This window comes from Typopeltis vanoorti, chromosome 9 (assembly GCF_054136105.1).
Source record: "Typopeltis vanoorti isolate ZY-2024b chromosome 9, IOZ_Tvanoo_1.0, whole genome shotgun sequence".
NCBI classification, from domain to species: Eukaryota; Metazoa; Arthropoda; class Arachnida; order Uropygi; family Thelyphonidae; genus Typopeltis; species Typopeltis vanoorti.
The window spans coordinates 90,753,045-90,770,615 of NC_143557.1; the positions used below are offsets into that span (position 1 = coordinate 90,753,045).

Consider the following 17,571-nt stretch of genomic DNA (forward strand, 5'->3'; position numbering starts at 1 on the left):
ACGCATTTATTCGTTTACTAATTTGATTTACTAATTCGTTTTACTAATTTCATCAAGACTTAAAACGCCAGTATCACGTACTGGCGTTTTGAATGCAAGAGAGGCCGATAACTGACCTAATACATTTAGGTGATGAAAAGTAGGCGATGATAACTGCCTAAAACAAATAAATGCTATATGCGTCATAGCGGACAAAGAACGGAAATCAGTCAATTGTTAATCGATCGTGAAAGCATGATGAGTGCTTATAACGTTTCAATAAAGTCTCTGGGGTTTTTTTTGTCTTGTTAATCGCATGTTAGTCGGCAGTGAAGAAAATACATCATGTCTACTACTCGAAAATGTGTCAATAGTGTAGATTCCTTCTGCTACATTTGTGGCAGCCTTTACTGTTCCCAGTCAAAAGACAAATATCACTGATTTCATTAAGAAAGTGTACTTTGCATACTTTAACGTAAAACTTGCAGATCAGGACAATTCATGGGCTCCAAATAAAGTGTGTAAGTCATGTGTAGAAAATTTACGACAGTGGAGCAAGGGAAAACGCCAAAAATTAGCTTTTGGCATTCCAATGATTTGGCATGAACCGAAAAATCGCGTAGATGATTTCTATTTTTGTTTAGTTCAGACTTCTGGTTATAATAAGAAGAATAAGAAAAAAATTGTGTATCCAAATCTCGACTCAGCAATTGGGCCAATTGTTCATTCCAATGAAATAGCCGTGCTAATTTCTAAAGGACTTCCTTTACTTGAGAACGAGCATGATCGGGATATGCCAGATGGTATTGAGGAGCAAGACCCGGATGTTGATTTAGACAATGAAAATTTAATTTCTAGTTCTGGACCGCAACGTTTTACTCAAGCGGAATTGAATGACTTAATAAGAGATTTGGGCCTATCAAAGGAATCATCGAAAAAGATCTAGTGGAAACAATACTTGAAAATTTCCAGCGCCTAGGTTGCAACATGAGCATAAAGCTTCATTTCTTATACAGTCATCTTAATAGATTTCCCGAGAATTTAGGTGCTGTAAGTGATGAACAAGGCGAAAGATTTCATCAAGACTTAAAAACTATGGAAGATCGGTACCAAGGAAGATGGGATTCTCACATTATGGCCAACTACTGTTGGAGTATTCAAAGGGATTGCCAAAACAGAACACACAGCAGAAATTGCTACAAACAAAAATTTATTCCCTGAAACTCATGTGTAAGAGTAAAATTGTTATTTTTTTATAAATATTCTTGTAATTTTTAATGAATATTGTTAAGTAGTTATGTATCTAATTATCGGCCTCTCTCGCATTCAAAGCACCAGTACGTGCCGTTGCAGGTTCTTACGCATTTATTCGTTTACTAACAAGCGAGAGCGGTGAGCGCTCCGATTCTGATCTGCGCACCGCTTTGAATAATAGGCTATATCTTCGGGAATTTTTTGAATTTCTTGATAAAAAGTTAGGAACAGATTTTTAAAAGTACATACTTTCAGAAAATAATATGAAAAAATCGATTTTTTTGATCCCCTAAATAGTACTGCCTCCTTAAAACTATCAAAAACTTACAAATTAGCAAAAAGAAAATGCCATAGAGGAAATATCTGACGTGATAGAGAAAAATGGGTTTGATATTTGAAATCAGCGCACCCAAATTAGTAAAAAACAAGTCTCATATAAAAGTCAGCAAAAATTGTGTTGGACTGTGTAATTATTCCCACAAAACTGGAAGCTGTTCGTTAGTCATTTATAGCATGTATTAAATAAATATTAATTCAAAGCATTTCTTAATACAGAAGAGTGTTGGTGAAATTATCTTCAATAGTTTAAACTGGCTCTGATATGAAATCTGTTGAAGTCCCAAGAATTTTTCATAAAAATGTGTATGTTGAACAACTGGAGATCATAGTTCTTGAGGAGCACGGTATGGAGAAGATTGTTCTAAAGGGTGAAGGTAGATAAAATGAAGAAAGAAGTCGAGATTTCTTGTTCTGTACGCTTGAAGCAGGACAGTCAACGGTTATCGATTATCATTTGATCGTGTGTTTATAGGATTAAAAGAAAGTAGGGGAATGATTGCAGCCAGAACAACACTCATAAAAATACCAAGAGCATCAGGCATTTTTAGGGAGATATTTAGTGAACCTCCCCAAATGTGACAACAGCATTCTAAAGGAGAGAGAGAATTTCATATTCCTGCATTATTAGTTGTATAAGTTGTACAAGTGAGAAATAGTGTTTTGAGCTGAAGGGACACTTATCTTTTGGGAGGCGGAAGAACCTATGAACGTGCTATGCTTATGCTAAAAAAGACTCGTTGTGTAAGTCGGTTCAAGCGAGATCTAATTCAAATGGAAGTCCGGGTATTATCGAATGTGAGGAGAGGTGCGATGTGATCTTTCTTTGCAAAATAAAATAGGACTGACAGGACTGATGGCACCAGAGAACTTAAGCCTATGTTGGTAATATATTTCTCTTACGTTTGGAATATGACAAAAGGGTCAGTATATAAGGCATTGGTTATTAAGTATGCAGCTTAAGAGTAGACGCATTAAAATGATGTGGCTAACCAAATTTTTAAAACATAATCACTAAAACTGAAACAAAAGAATCAAAATATAAAATTATAGAATTGAGTCAACTCCATTACTATTAAACTGATTTCATTAATTAATAATTGAATAATTTTATTGCACAATATTCTTAATTATATTATTTTAGTGCAGTATTAAGTATTACATTATCGTAATACTTAATACATTATCGTCACTTATTTAATTATTATCAAGAGGAAGAACACAGTTTTAATATTCTTTTTTTCTTTGGTTTACAAACTAAAATATAAACATATAACCCAACCAACAGTTCTATAACCTATGTAATAGAGTAGTTTTGCACTAAGATCCATTAAGTGGTAAATAGCGTTTTTCATAAATATATAAAACTCTCACCGCAAGGTAGAATTCCAATCTTTTATGGAAAATAATAACAACAACGATTTCTGAATTTACAAAAAAAAGGGGGGGGGGCATTAAGGTTGGTTTTATGGTATCAAGCCATTTTTCAAAGATAAAGAATATCATAGATTTGCAAGAAAAAGACAACTTCACAAACGTGAGGTATAGGAAATCTGAAAAAATCGTAAACACACAGATGATTTAGTAGAAGTCATAGAAAAATTATGAGAAAATAGTTAATTTCTTCAGACAAGAACACAAGAAACAAGAAGAAATCGTATCGCTAAAACTACAGGGAAAGTCTGAAATCTTTAGTGTGGTAATCAGTGGAACTATTTCAATATAGATATAGACGTGGACTGCAGATCAGTGGGAAAACATAATTAAATAATCGTTATTACAGTAATTTGCTGATTACTCGTCTAGAATCCGGTACCGGTTCAGACAAGTGAGTCCTCTTATCATGTCATATATTGAAGATGATAAAGGTGGAGCTTCGGCTGCAGAGAGTGGGTAACTTTTCTGCTGTAGATGTCAACAACATAGTGCCAACTGAAGTAATCAAATGGCGATGTCAAGGTTACACCTTTCATGGATTGGAGTTTCCTATCACTTCAGGAAATTATTTTGTCTGGGGTGACCCGAAAATATCTGCAAGACTTAAAAAAATAAAATAAAATATCATTAAAATTATATTGAATTTCAGTTTAACTGATTGGGAATATTTTCAGGTTTATGGAACATCAGGGTATATTAATATTAGATATTTAAAAAAATACAGATTATTCGTTTTAGTTCGGCTTTGTATGACTTGAAATAATCAGTTACAAGAATTGCAATCTTGATACGGCTTTGAGGATTTCATTTGCTGTGATAATAGGAACTTTTTATTATTATTGCTGTTGTTGTTGTTGCTCACACTCACTGAGTGTGAATCACTTTTTTTGTCATTGTTCTCAGTGATATTATCGTTGTGCGAGAACAATAATGTCACAATGGGTAGGAAATCGATGTTATCATCTGCAAAGTATGCTAACATGGATTTTTTACCCACATTAAAAAAGTGGGAGGAAATAGAATCTGCTCTGGTATAAAAAAAAAATATACAGTCAGCGATTTTCTTCAGCGTGCAAACCACAAAAATCTACAGCATATCCAGTTTATTTGTTGCATCATTAGCAAATCCCAATGACTATTGATAATAATTGCAATCATTTGTAGTTCGTTACGAAAACCGACTTATCGTCCCACAATGCAGAACTTATAACGAAAGTTATTGCTATAAAATAGTAAAACAAATCAATTGGGGTATTAGAGGAAAATCCGCTTGTAAATGAGGGCGGTATAACCAAATTTCAGTGTAATTTGATATTGTTCTTGTTGTTTTTGTCCTTCCCATAAGATGAAATTTTATTGGGCGGATTAAATAACCTAATTTAACTTATACAAGGGGTTGTGTGAGATATAAGAACAGAAACGTTAAAATATCTTTAAAGGAAAGAAGTCGCGAGTCTGAAATTAGAATTGAAAGTTAATTTACAGGCTCATGAAAGCTAACTGCAAGCTAAATTGCAGACTCATGAAAGTTGTTAAGATTGATATAATTAGAATGCACTTTCAGACAAACGTATAGTATGAATTATTTATGTTATATTTATGTCATAAAGGCATATGCAAAAAAAAAGAGCCTTTTATTAAAGAAAGTACAATTTTAATGATTATCGGTATCGGAATGAATACATGCTAGGAGTTCAATTAGGAAACAAATGGACAAGGAAAAAATATAAATTTTTATGGGGTCATGATTGTTCCGTGTGGGAGATTTAAGACCATCTACACCTTAAAAGTTCCACATTAAAATAGGAAAGACAGGAAATGACACACACACACACACACACACACACACACACGAAGAATATCGCGAAACATCTCTGTTATTATGGTTGAAGGACAAGCTTGGATAACCATAGAACTCGTTTAGCATAAATTTCTAAATCATGTTCATAGCTACATTAAAATCTGTGTATACGAATGACATAAATTAAAACTTAAGATATAAAGATTAAAAAAATCGTTAGCAAGAGTGATCTAGAATATCGCAGAGTTGAGGAAGCGCTATACTTACGAGTGATATGCAACCGGGTAAGGCACGTATACAACTTTAGGTGAAAGTTCCTTTAGCATTTTGGCTAACAACATCAGTTTTATAATTTTTCTTTTTCCTATTGCTGATACTTTACGGCTTCTGCTGCTTAGAAGTAGTAAACACAGTACAAAAAGCGGAACCCACCATCTGATTCTCATCCTGAAAAAAAAAAAAGAAAATTAAAAAAAAAACTGACAAGTTTAAAAGCTTGGATTTTAAATAAGGGCAGTGCTTAAAGAAGGGGTGAAAAGGAAAGACATTAAAAAAAATAAATTCAGGAGATAATATATCTCCTGAACAAAAAATGAGTAAAAATAATAATAATACTGCGTGCTGCAAAAGTACTGGTTTTCATTTGGCATGTTCCTTTTATCTTAGGGTAGAGACAAACAGAATCGGTCACCTGCATGAATCGATTATTCATCTTTTTTTTTTAATTATTATTGTGGGAAAATCTGAGTTTCCAACAGAAACGTTCTTTCACCTTCTCTCAGCTCGGATAGCTCAGTCTTGGTTAAAAGGGCTCAGGATTCGAATCCTATTGCAACTATGGGCACATATCTTTTTTTTTTCTTCTGTACAAATGATGTGTGGTTATATAGAAGCATAAATGTATTTCAGCAACATAATGCATGCATATAGTATGTATTATGGTGCATTGAACTTTAACTCTCTTATTAATTTGAAAATCAAAACATTAAAATTTGTGCAATTCAGGGACAACGCAAAAAGCGAGAGAAAGAAATAAAATAATTGGCAGTTTCATATTAATATATAGCGACTAGATACTGAAAGAGTAACCAGGAGGGCTAGAATAATCAAGCATAAAAATATAAGAGAAAAGTGCAAGAAGATTATTATTATTTACAGGTACCTCTAGGGAGCCAGGGATTCATCAAGGAAGGGTCCTTGAAGGTGTACTTAATTTATAACTATCATATATCTCCTTGAAACCATTCACAGGAGGCGCACTCAAAATTTCTCTTGCAAGCTTATTCCATTCACTCGTCCCACGCTCAAATGAGAACCTAGACCTCATATTCTTCTAACTACAACTTTATTCAGTTTACAGAAATGACTCTAAGTTCTTCCCACTACTTGCCGCGAGCTGTAAAATTTCTCCTGTATCATCTCTATCATAAAATTCCTTACTCGTATATTTATATCATATCTCCTCTGCAACTTTTATTTCCCAAAGGCTACACTAATTCATTCTATGTTCACATGCAAAAGTTCCAGAAACTAGATATGATTTTAGTTAGCCAATGCTGGAATCTTTTCGACTGTTTTCTCATTCCCACGTAGTCCAGGTGTGGTCTTATCAAGACCTTGTAAAATTGGAGAATAACTTCATTATTCCTACAAGTTAGCGTTCTATTCAACATTGCAGTTATCCAAACGTGGCATCTTAATCATATTAGCAACGTAGCCTCTTAATGTTAAATCACTGTTCCTAATTGCCTCTAAATCTCTAGCTTCATCAAGCAGTGCAGAACATTCTCATTAATATAATGCTCTGCAATGTTTTCAGTACAAAATGCATAGCCTTGCACTTAGAAACAGTAAACTGAAACTAAAATTAAAATTTATCCATAAAATTCGTCTGTTCAAGTCAGCCTGCAAGAATTCTGTATCATATATGTCCCCTTATCAAACGACCCACATTTATATCATCAGCGTATAATTGCATGAATGGATAGCATTCGTTATCCTACCAACAGGCTGTGAGTTTGAATCCAGCCATGGGCATGCATGTTTGTGAATGTCTTTATCATTTGTACAAAGAGAACAAAGACCCCAGCTTCGAAGACAACGCGAAGAAAAACGTCAAAATGGTGACAACAGTTGGACCATCGACTACAGACAAAATAAACTGGTGAAAAAACGAAGTGATGCCATTAGCAGCCACCACGGTGACCAGCATGCAGGCACTACATAGGAAATGCGCAAGATTTATGCTGTCCAACATACTACTCACAAACCCCTACACATCCACTTCACCAACATCCGTGGCCTAAACTTCAACCTGAATAGTGTCCACTACCACCTACAGTCTACCAAACCCCACCTACATCTCCTGGCAGAAACTCAAATCTCACCTCCCCCAGCTCCACTTAACCTTTCAAACTACTCACTCTTCAACAACTTTCGCCCAAAGGATGGTGTCTGCGCATACATCCGCTCTGACATACCTTGCCAGAGAGCACCCAACCTAGAATCACCCAACTTTGACCTTCTTTGGTTGAAAATATCCCTTCCCCACTCAGTCCAACATCTGCTGTCTCTATCGCTCCCCAACGCAACCAACCACCCTGAGCTCTTTAATTTCCTCTCCCTAAAAGAGGACTTTCTCCAATCCCACTTTCCCAACAGCAAAATCATCCTTCTAGGAGATTTTAACGTCCACAACACTAGCGGACTTTCCTCCTCCAGTTGTACAGATCTTGCAGGCAGAGATGTCCAAACATTTGCCATCACTAACGACCTTACACAACTTGTCCAGGTGCCAACCAGAATACCAGATAATCCAAACCACTCCCCAAACATCCTAGATTTCTTCCTCACCAATGACACATCCAAAAACACAGTAAAAGGTGAGCCCTGCTGGGCAATTCTGACCACAACCTAGTGCCCATCTCCTCCCCAATGCAACAATGTTTACACAGACACCCCCCCCCTCATACAAGAATGGTTTGGCACTATAACAGTGCCAAGTAGGAGACAGCCTCCGCAACTTCTATGCCACATTCCCATGGTTGGACTATTGCTTCCGGCCTTCCAACCCAAACATATGCACCAAGCTTATTACCAAAGTAATCCTCACTGGCATGAATACATACATTCCACACAACACTCTGAACTGCCACTCCCTAACGAAACCCTGGTTCTCCAAAAGATGTGCCAAGACTGTAGAGATGAAACACCAGCCATACCACAACTGGCTGAAATCGAGAACCTCATCCTCCTTCAAAGCTTACACCGAAGCCTGTAATAGATGCAAAAAAAAAAAAATCAACGCTTCCAAAACAGAGTTTGAAAGGGCAAAAAGCAGGAAACTAGCAGCCTGTCCAAACGGCAGCCGAGCCTTTTGGTCTTTCGCTAAAGCAATTGACCATAACTTCTGTTCAACACTATTCCCACCCCTATCACACCCGATGGCTCTACTGCATCATCACCCAGAGAAAAAAACAATCTTCTGGCCTCATACTTCGCTTCAAATGCATCCATAACTGACGATGGTAAATGTCCGCCCAACAATTCCAACTCCCAACATACAATTTCCCCTATATCCTTTTGCCAGGATGAGATCATAAAAATACTGTCCAAAATAGACACAAAAATGTCTCCTGGCCCTAATAGCATTCCCCTAATTGTTCTGAAAGTTTGTGCTCCAGAACTGACCCCTATCCTATGTCACCTATATATACTCTCCTACTCCACTGGAATCTACCCCACAAACTGGAAATTGGCCTATATTCAGCCCATTCCCATGAAGGGTGACAAGTCACTGCCATCCGATTACTGCCTTATCTCACTCGCCTCAGTCCTGTCAAAGGTGATGGAAAAAATCATCAATTCCCAACTCCTACACTATCTTGAAGACACTCACCAAATAAATGACCACCAGTATGGATTCTGCCACTGCCGATCAACAGGAGATCTACTCACATACGTCACCCATCTCTGGACAAATGCTATGGAGAGGTTTGGCGAATCTCAAGTGGTTGCACTAGATATCTCCAAAGCCTTTGACCGGGTCTGGCACAAAGCCCTACTTGGCAAACTACCATCATTCGGTCTGACCCAGGACTTCTGTAGGTAGATTGCCAGTTTTCTGTCTAGACGCACACTGTGTGTGATGGTGGACGGCTCCCTATCCTCTCACCACTCAATTAATGCTGGGGTCCCAAAAGGCTCTGTCACCAACCCTCTTCCTGCTATATATCAATGACCTACTGCAATTGACCTCCAACCCAATACACAGTTTTGCAGACGACAGCACACTACATTCCTTGTTTGCATTTGTGCCTTACCCTACACAACTCACCTCAACCTACAGAACATCAACCACTACCATCCTCAACTCCGATCTTCAAGGCATCCTACAATGGGGGGTTCGTATAACCTCATAAATTTCAACCCCAATAAAACCCAGTTCTGTACTATTTCCCATAAAAAAGAACAATTTTTCCCCAGTATCCTTTTTGATGATACCCAAATTTCAAGAGATTTTGAGATCTCACTCCTTGGAATCAGCCTCGCATCAAACCTCTCCTGGCATAAAGATATCTCAAACATTGCATCCTCAGCCTCAAAAAAACTAGGATTTCTTTTTTTGTTCAAGACATTACTTAACCTCCGAACAGCTATTAACATTATAAAAGTCACAAATCCGCCCAACTATCGAATACTGCTCCCACATGTGGGGTGGGGCCCATAAAAACTCTCTCAAAATGCTCGACTCAATACAGAGGAGAGTAATTAGACTTATCAATGATCCATCCCTTACCAACTCTCTCCCCCCACTTTCACAAAGACGTTTGGTCTCTGCAGTATGTATATTCTACAAATATTTCTATGGGAAATGCTAATATGAAATAATATCAATAATTCCCCCGCTCAGTACTGAGCTCATTGGAACACGTGCAGCTGTGCACAACATCCATTCACAGTACACCTAGAAACAAACAGAACAAGTTTCTTTTCCTCTTCCTTCATCCTTGCAACTGCTGCACTGTGGAACAGTCTCCCACCCGCTGTGTTTCCCAAGGAATACAATTCAGATCATTCAGATCAAGTCATTCAAATCAAATATAAACAAATTCCTCCTTTCCCAACCCACTACCCATACATGGTACTAATGTACTATAGGTTGACCAACCAACCTCCTGATTATGGGCCCAACATTTAATAAAAAAAAAAAAACGTAATAGATGAGTATCATCGCCCAGTATAAGACTACGATCCTCTTAATGGAAGACTGAAATAGCTTGAAAAAGTACTGAAGTATCCTGAAAAGTACTATGGCGTCTACAGAAGAGAAGTGGGTGGGATTCATATTTTAAAAATATCTCTGATTTGATCCAATATAAATGCTTGTTTGAAATTACTTTGAAATAACGGAAATAACGAAACCTCGTTATTTTTATTATTTCCGTTCAGTATTCATTGAAGCAAATACTGTACTTCAAACAACAGAAGTGTATAAAATATATCAAGGAAATGACTGCAGATAGTCATAAAGAAATTTTTCGTAATCGCATTCTTTTATAGTGACAACATTTATTTCCACTAACTGAACCTAGAGCTGTTTTTTAGCAAGAGTATACTGTTGGCTTACTTTTGTTTTGCGTAATTTGAGTATTAAAATAGTCCTCTTGAAACAAAAATTTTAATAGTGAAATACAAAACTACCAAATACAATTAAATTCCAACAAACTGAAGGAGAGGAATTATTATTATTTCAAATCGGTTTGTTTATAAAAAAAAAGAAATAATCGTCTACATTCAAAGTTGCTTAATGAAGAATATTTCCTCGGCAGTATTTAACCTAGGACTGGTTTAATGCCCACCCACAAACCCTCCCTTCCGCAAATTACTGCATTGCAGCGTATCAATATGCCCAAATAAACATTATTATACTCACTAAGTTCGTATTGTGGTTTACATAGTTTAAAATTGGAATTTCAGTTGAATATTTTCGTTGTTCTCAAGAACTGTCATTTCTAACAAATCTGTGGTGTTCAGTGAATTTTATCGATTAGAAGTACTTCTGCAAAAAATAAACCACTTTGAAAAATAAAATAAAATAAATAGAAAGTTGCAACGCATTTATGACATCGATCTGACTTTCACTTATGTATTAATATAGTATATACTAAAGATCTCATTTTGTTTTTGCCCACCTTAATCCTTCTCTTCCGCAAATTATTGCACCGCATAGTACGCATATTACCAAATAAACATTATTATACTCAGCAATTTCGTATTGTGGTTTACATAGCTTAAAATTGTTCCAGATTGAATATTTTAGTTGTTTTCAATAACTGTCATGCCTAACAAATCTGTGGTGTTCAATGAACTCTATCGATTGAGAGTACTTCTGCAAAAATTAAATCACTTTGAAAAATAAAATAAAACAAATAAAAAGTTGCAACGCATTTATGACACGTCGATCTGACTTTCGCTTATGTATTAGTATAGTACATATACTACAGATATAATTTTGTTTTTGATACAGATGATGCGGTTAAAACCGAAACGATCCTGCAAAATTTCAGTGGCGATCATTAATGGGCCTGGTAGACCTAGTGGATGCTGCTCTCCTTTATAACCAAGATACTATGGAATCACATTAAAGAAAAACATAATAATAATAATTCATTTATTTCTATCCATCAGTGCAGAATTATTAATATCAGTTCAAATCATTTTGCCAAGAAAAATAATTGTGTTGAAACAAAATTAAATTACATGGTGTGTTCTTGTGTGTATACTTAAAATCCCAATTTTTTATTAAATTTTATTCAACCAGAGCTGAGTTATTACAGTATATTACAATTTGCGACTCAGACATTTTGGAAATCCAAATAGTCCAAGTGGAACAAAAACTGGGATGGTTTAACCAATTTTTTCCGTGTGCAAAATAACAAACGTCAGTATCATTTGTCCATAAAGAGATATCTTCATGTCAGTCCATATGTATAATTTACATTCTACATATGAGCAGACATAGAATGTAAATTCTGCGTATGGGCAAACACATGAAATGAAATTAACAGGTGCTTGTTCACTTTCCTCAAACCAACTTATATTTCATTGCTTGTTTGCTACTTTCGCCCTCTAGCAAGAAAGCAACTATACAGCTGGAAGAATTTTGATATCCTTTTAAAATGGGAAAACTTCTCTTTTAGATCTGACTACCGACGTGCTTCATCTAAAGCCCCCCCCCCCTTGCTAGTTTTAGGTTTATGAATGGTTGTAAATCCATAATTCGTAAATACCACGATAAATGGTCTCACATCGGGTAATGAAAATCACTTACCACTTAAAGATATTCACCAACATCTATGCAACAATGGGATTCAAACCCGCAATTTCAAGTCTACTTACTATAGTGAAGCCAAGGATGGTTAGTTAGCTGAAATAAACGTTACTAATTAAAATTATATATTTCTTATTTATATAATTATCTACTTGTTCAGTCAATCTCCAAATTTTTGTCGATTCGATGATATTTTGAACTTTATTATTTTAATGGCATCCTATCGTACATTTCCCTTGTTTCCACTGCATTTCTCTCTCTCTCTCTCTCTCTCTCTCTCTCTCTCTCTCTCTCTCTCTAATATATATATATATATTAGAGAGAGAGAGAGAGAGAGAAATATATATATATATTTGAAGTATAGAAAAATTTTGCTATAGTATTAATGCATTTCTTACACTGACAAGAGATAATATACGATATACCTACTTGGAAACATATAGATTGGCTGTTAAGAAACTAAGATTTGCATCCACAGCGTTCTTATCCATCCACTTCTACTTTCTTCATTATCACTTGCACTTTTTTTAAGGAAGTCTAATATTTATATTTATATATATATATACGCATATACATGTAGGTACAGATACATAGAGGCTAGTAGAAGGTACAATGCCATGCTTCCCTTTTTTATCTGAATGCGTATGTCAAACACCTTTCACTCCATTTCCTTTCATGCATAAAACTATTTAATAGTGATACAGCAAACTGTAACCTTATGCGTAGTATTAATTATAACATTAAGTCATCTGTGGTTCGATGCTTCGTTCCGGTTTCTTAGATCAGTGCTTCCCAAACTTATGGATGTAAATGCCCCCCCCCTTTGGAAAAATTAAAATATTTCCCCCCCCCCATCGAAAAAAAATCGCAATAGAGACATATATTATTATAATATTTATTGTATTTATATTCAATATAGTTTATATTCAATATTTTGCGTTTGTAAGCTTTTTTTGTGCTTCTTAACAATATATTTGAAATGAAACTTATATGAAGTAGCATATATTTACTAATATTCATTAATATAAAAAAAATAAAAGAAATAATAAATAATAAAAATTAAATGCGTTTCTTTTAAGATTAAAAAAAAAAAAGAACTACTTAGTCTTGAAACATTTTAAATTTGATTTCATTACTTCACGGCTCCCTCAACAAAACTTGCGGCCCCAAGGGGGCACGGCCCACAGTTTGGGAAGCGCTATCTTAGATTACAGACAGATGATCAGCAACACACACACACACACACACAGATTGTCATTGTTGCTATGTAGTTTTTCACTCTTACTTGAACTAAGAGAGAGAGGGAGACAGACAGACAGACATACAGAGAGATGAATTCATTTTATTACAACAAGAACAATGTAATCAAAGCAGTAATATAAAATCTGAGGTTCTTCCGGGTTATGATACACTGACATACCTTTTGATACGCCCTTCCTAAGATTAATAAAACCATTGTTTCACTGATATGGAGCCCTCTATCCCAGGAAATGTAGGACGGCGTATATCTTTACGTATTTCAATATATAAAATTAATTAGAATTATAAAAATTATAGTTTGTTTCCTTGTTCTATTAAGAGTACATTTCTTTATTGGTATTATATTTATGTAGCATAAATATATTACGTAAATAAATTTTCTCTCCATCCGTTTAAAAAAAAAAGGGAGCAATGTTTAAATATTCCTAAAAAGAAATATGAACGAGGTCATTCTCATCAAAAATGTATTTGGTGGATTTGGTAATAGCATTTATACATAGTAGTTGCGTTTATCATTCCAACAATTAAATAGAGCCGTTTTTTTCTGCTTAATGAACTGTAAACTTAATTTATTTGATCTAATTTTCTAACTAAATACAATCGAAACTGAAATTGAGATGACTAGAGAAATTTTTATCGAGATATAAATTCTAAATATACCATTAAATTACAAGCACAGAAAAGAGCGAATAACTGATTGCGATTCTATTTATTTTATGTTTTCATTAAAATCCATCCCATTAGAACCTAATGTGACTTATGCGTTTATGGAAACAAAACGAATCTAACAGATTTTGATTCCATAATATGTAATATGTAATTCTATTTTGGATGTACATCCAAAATGCCAGGTAGTCATAGCGTAAATATTTATTATTTTTTGTATAATTTCGAAACGTTTTACTAGATTTTTCACGTCCAATGGGTCGAGTAAAACAAAAAAAGTGAGATTGTTATTTTTTTTTTATTTTTTTTTTATTTTATTTTTTTTATTCCAAATACCGAATTTTATTAAAACCCATCCCATTAGAACCTAGCGTGACTTATGCGTTTATGGAAGCAAAACAAATCCAACAGGTTTTGATTCCATAAATACCGAAGTTACGCATTTTGAGAAACGCATATTAAAACAAGCAAATTTACTTTGGAATATTAAAATGAGAGAAATTACTTTTCCGAGAAAGTCCTCTTTGTAATAAGCTATTTTTTTTGTCTGGCATCAAGAAAATAGCTCATTACAAGAAAAACTGTGTCTAATAGATAATGTATAAGCTACTAACGATTTCTTTTATTATTTAATATTTGTTGTAACAGTCAGGTGATTATAAACTCCAATTAAACCAAACGACATCAACTTTTTCTATTTTAATTTCAGCAATCCTTTCACTTCTTTCATAGATCGCCCAATTTAAATTTAAAGATCTTTATTCAAACGGGTCTACCATTTGTACGTTAAGGACAACTAAATCACCAGATAAATGTTTAGAAAACAGTACACATTCTAATGTATCAGTGCCTTCGAATGTAAAATTTTACATCAGTCCTGGTATATATTGTAACTGGTATTTATTCGGATTGTAAACATTTTAAATCATAATTTTACTGACTAGGAACACCGACATAAGGTAAGATAAAAACTTTAATTAAAACACAACTAGTTTCGTCGAAATGCCGACTTCTTCAGGTGAATTATCACAAACTGGAAAATAGCAAGATAAAACATGGACTTCTCATAAAAAAAGTTAGGAATAACAACAGTCAAATTTGAACTGGTGTCCACGTGCAGGTCTAGTGTGAGGCGTTAGTGAGTGGGAACTATCTCGAGAGCGCCAGAACTGAATTATTGTGCTGTGTGAGTCAGGTAAGCTATAACTTAAATTGCTGTTCATGTGTTTGGAGTCCAGAACTATTCTTTTGATTCTAAGATGCGTCTTTCTAGTTCGTCAGCGCATTTATGGATATTAGTAGTAAGATTCCAGTCTATCTGGTGTTGACGCTCTTCTAAATTAGAGTTGGCAGAGAAAAAGGACATGACTGGAGAGGGCGCTTGCACGGGTTCTGTTGTAAGAGATATCACGGTGATGCTCTTCGAGACGTAGTGAGACCGACTTATCGGTTTGTCCATAATATGGTTTTCCGCAACTGCAGATGATTTTATAAACTCCTGGGAACTGAAGTTGGTTATGTTTTGGCTTGAGTTGACTTAGTACAGAACGAAGTTTTTGGTAGGGTAGTGAAGTAAGTTCTAATGTTAAATTTCTTCATAATTTTCGCCAGTTTTAGTGATAGAGAACTTACGTACGGTAATTGAATGTGTGCAATAGGATTGGAGTTATCTTCTTGCCGAGTTGGCATATGTGGGTCTAGACGGTTTGCAATACTTTGAGGTGGGTATCCGTTCTTTAGGAAGGTGCTTTTGAGGTGGTTAAGTTCCATTTGAAGATCTTCTTCTTCTGAAATTAGAGATCTCGCTCGATGGGCCAGAGTGGAAATAATACCGAGTTTCTGCGGAGGGAAGTTATGAGAGGAGGCATGTTAGCATCTATCTGTGTGAGTTGTTTTTCGAAAAATCGAAAATTTGAGGTAATCAGGCATCCTAGTGATCTTTAAATCTAAAAAGGCGAGGACGCCGTTCACCTTAAGTTCCGATGTGAATTTGATATTATGGTGGCGATTGTTCAAATGATCTGAATACAACTTAACCAACTCAAAGGATTGCAAACCATCTAGACCCACATATGCCAACTCGGCAAGAAGATAACTCCAATCCTATTGCACACATTCAATTACTGTACGTAAGTTCTCTATCACCAAAATTGGCGAAAATTATGAAGAAATTTAACATTAGAACTTACTTCACTACACTACCAAAACTTCGTTCTTTCCTAAGTCAACCCAAGCCAAAACATAACCAACTTCAGTTCCCAGGAGTTTATAAAAATCATCTGCAGTTGCGGAAAACCATATTATGGGAAAACCGATAAGTCGGTCTCACTACGTCTCGAAGAGCATCACCGTGATATCTCTTACAACAGAACCCGTGCAAGCGCCCTCTCCAGGCATGTCCTTTTTCTCTGCCAACTCTAATTTAGAAGAGCGTCAACACCAGATAGACTGGAATCTTACTACTAATATCCATAAATGCGCTGACGAACTAGAAAGACGCATCTTAGAATCAAAAGAATAGTTCTGGACTCCAAACACATGAACAGCAATTTAAGTTATAGCTTACCTGACTCACACAGCACAGTAATTCAGTTCTGGCGCTCTCGAGATAGTTCCCACTCACGAACGACTCACACTAGACCTGCACGCGGACACCAGTTCAAATTTGACTGTTGTTATTCCTAACTTTTTTTATGAGAAGTCCATGTTTTATCTTGCTATTTTCCAGTTTGTGATAATTAGTACACCTGAAGAAGTCGGCATTTCGACGAAACTAGTTGTGTTTTAATTAAAGTTTTTATCTTACCTTATCTCGGTGTTCCTATTCAGTAAAATTATGATTTAAAAACAATATATATACTTTTTACATATATATTCTTTAATACAGTTGTATGTAAAGTTTAAAGGCTTCAAAGAATTCTAGGCAATTTTCTTCCTTTGTAAGTAGTTAGTAGTTACGATAATTTATTTATTGTAAATAGGTTTACTTGCTTTACGTTATGTCAGTCCTGATATCTACTGACGTCATGTCAGATATGATTTATAGGGAATTTCAGGTGTTATTTGTAATCCGGTTAATGCTTTTTTTTTTTTTTTAACAAAAATCTGATTTTCTGTGGAATAAACCTGTCTTTATATGGGTCAAATAGTTCCTACATAACATTCTGTCGTAGGTTTCTTGTATTTTCCAATATTTCATCTTATTTACTGTCGTTCCCTTGTCATTTACTGCAGGTCCATTTATTTCATGTCAGTTAAATTTGTGTCTGCCTCTTCAGCATTTTGTGCCTCTCGAAACCTGGTTATCATTATGGAAAGAGGATTTTATAAATTCCTCATTGTTTCATAGCCAAGCAATTAAATTTGAAACCAAAAAGTTTCGAATTTGACCAAAGAGCTTATGGGAATATAATCTTCGGAATCTGAGTTGTTTTGGCAGTGCACTATTTAAGAATATATGGGTTTCTGGAAGACATGAACTCTTCCCAGGAGCCTATATATTCTT

General features: G+C 35.2%; 1 long non-coding RNA gene across 2 annotated transcripts in view; it reads right to left on the minus strand.

Annotated features, from left to right (window-relative positions):
- The window catches only part of LOC150103241 (uncharacterized), a 134,821-nt gene that overhangs the window by 2,684 nt on the left and 114,566 nt on the right, over positions 1 to 17,571 (minus strand). For both annotated transcript variants that reach the window (XR_016548793.1, XR_016548794.1), the window contains one exon: positions 5,075 to 5,254. This is a non-coding gene — a long non-coding RNA (uncharacterized LOC150103241). The remainder of the gene's footprint in view (positions 1 to 5,074; positions 5,255 to 17,571) is intronic.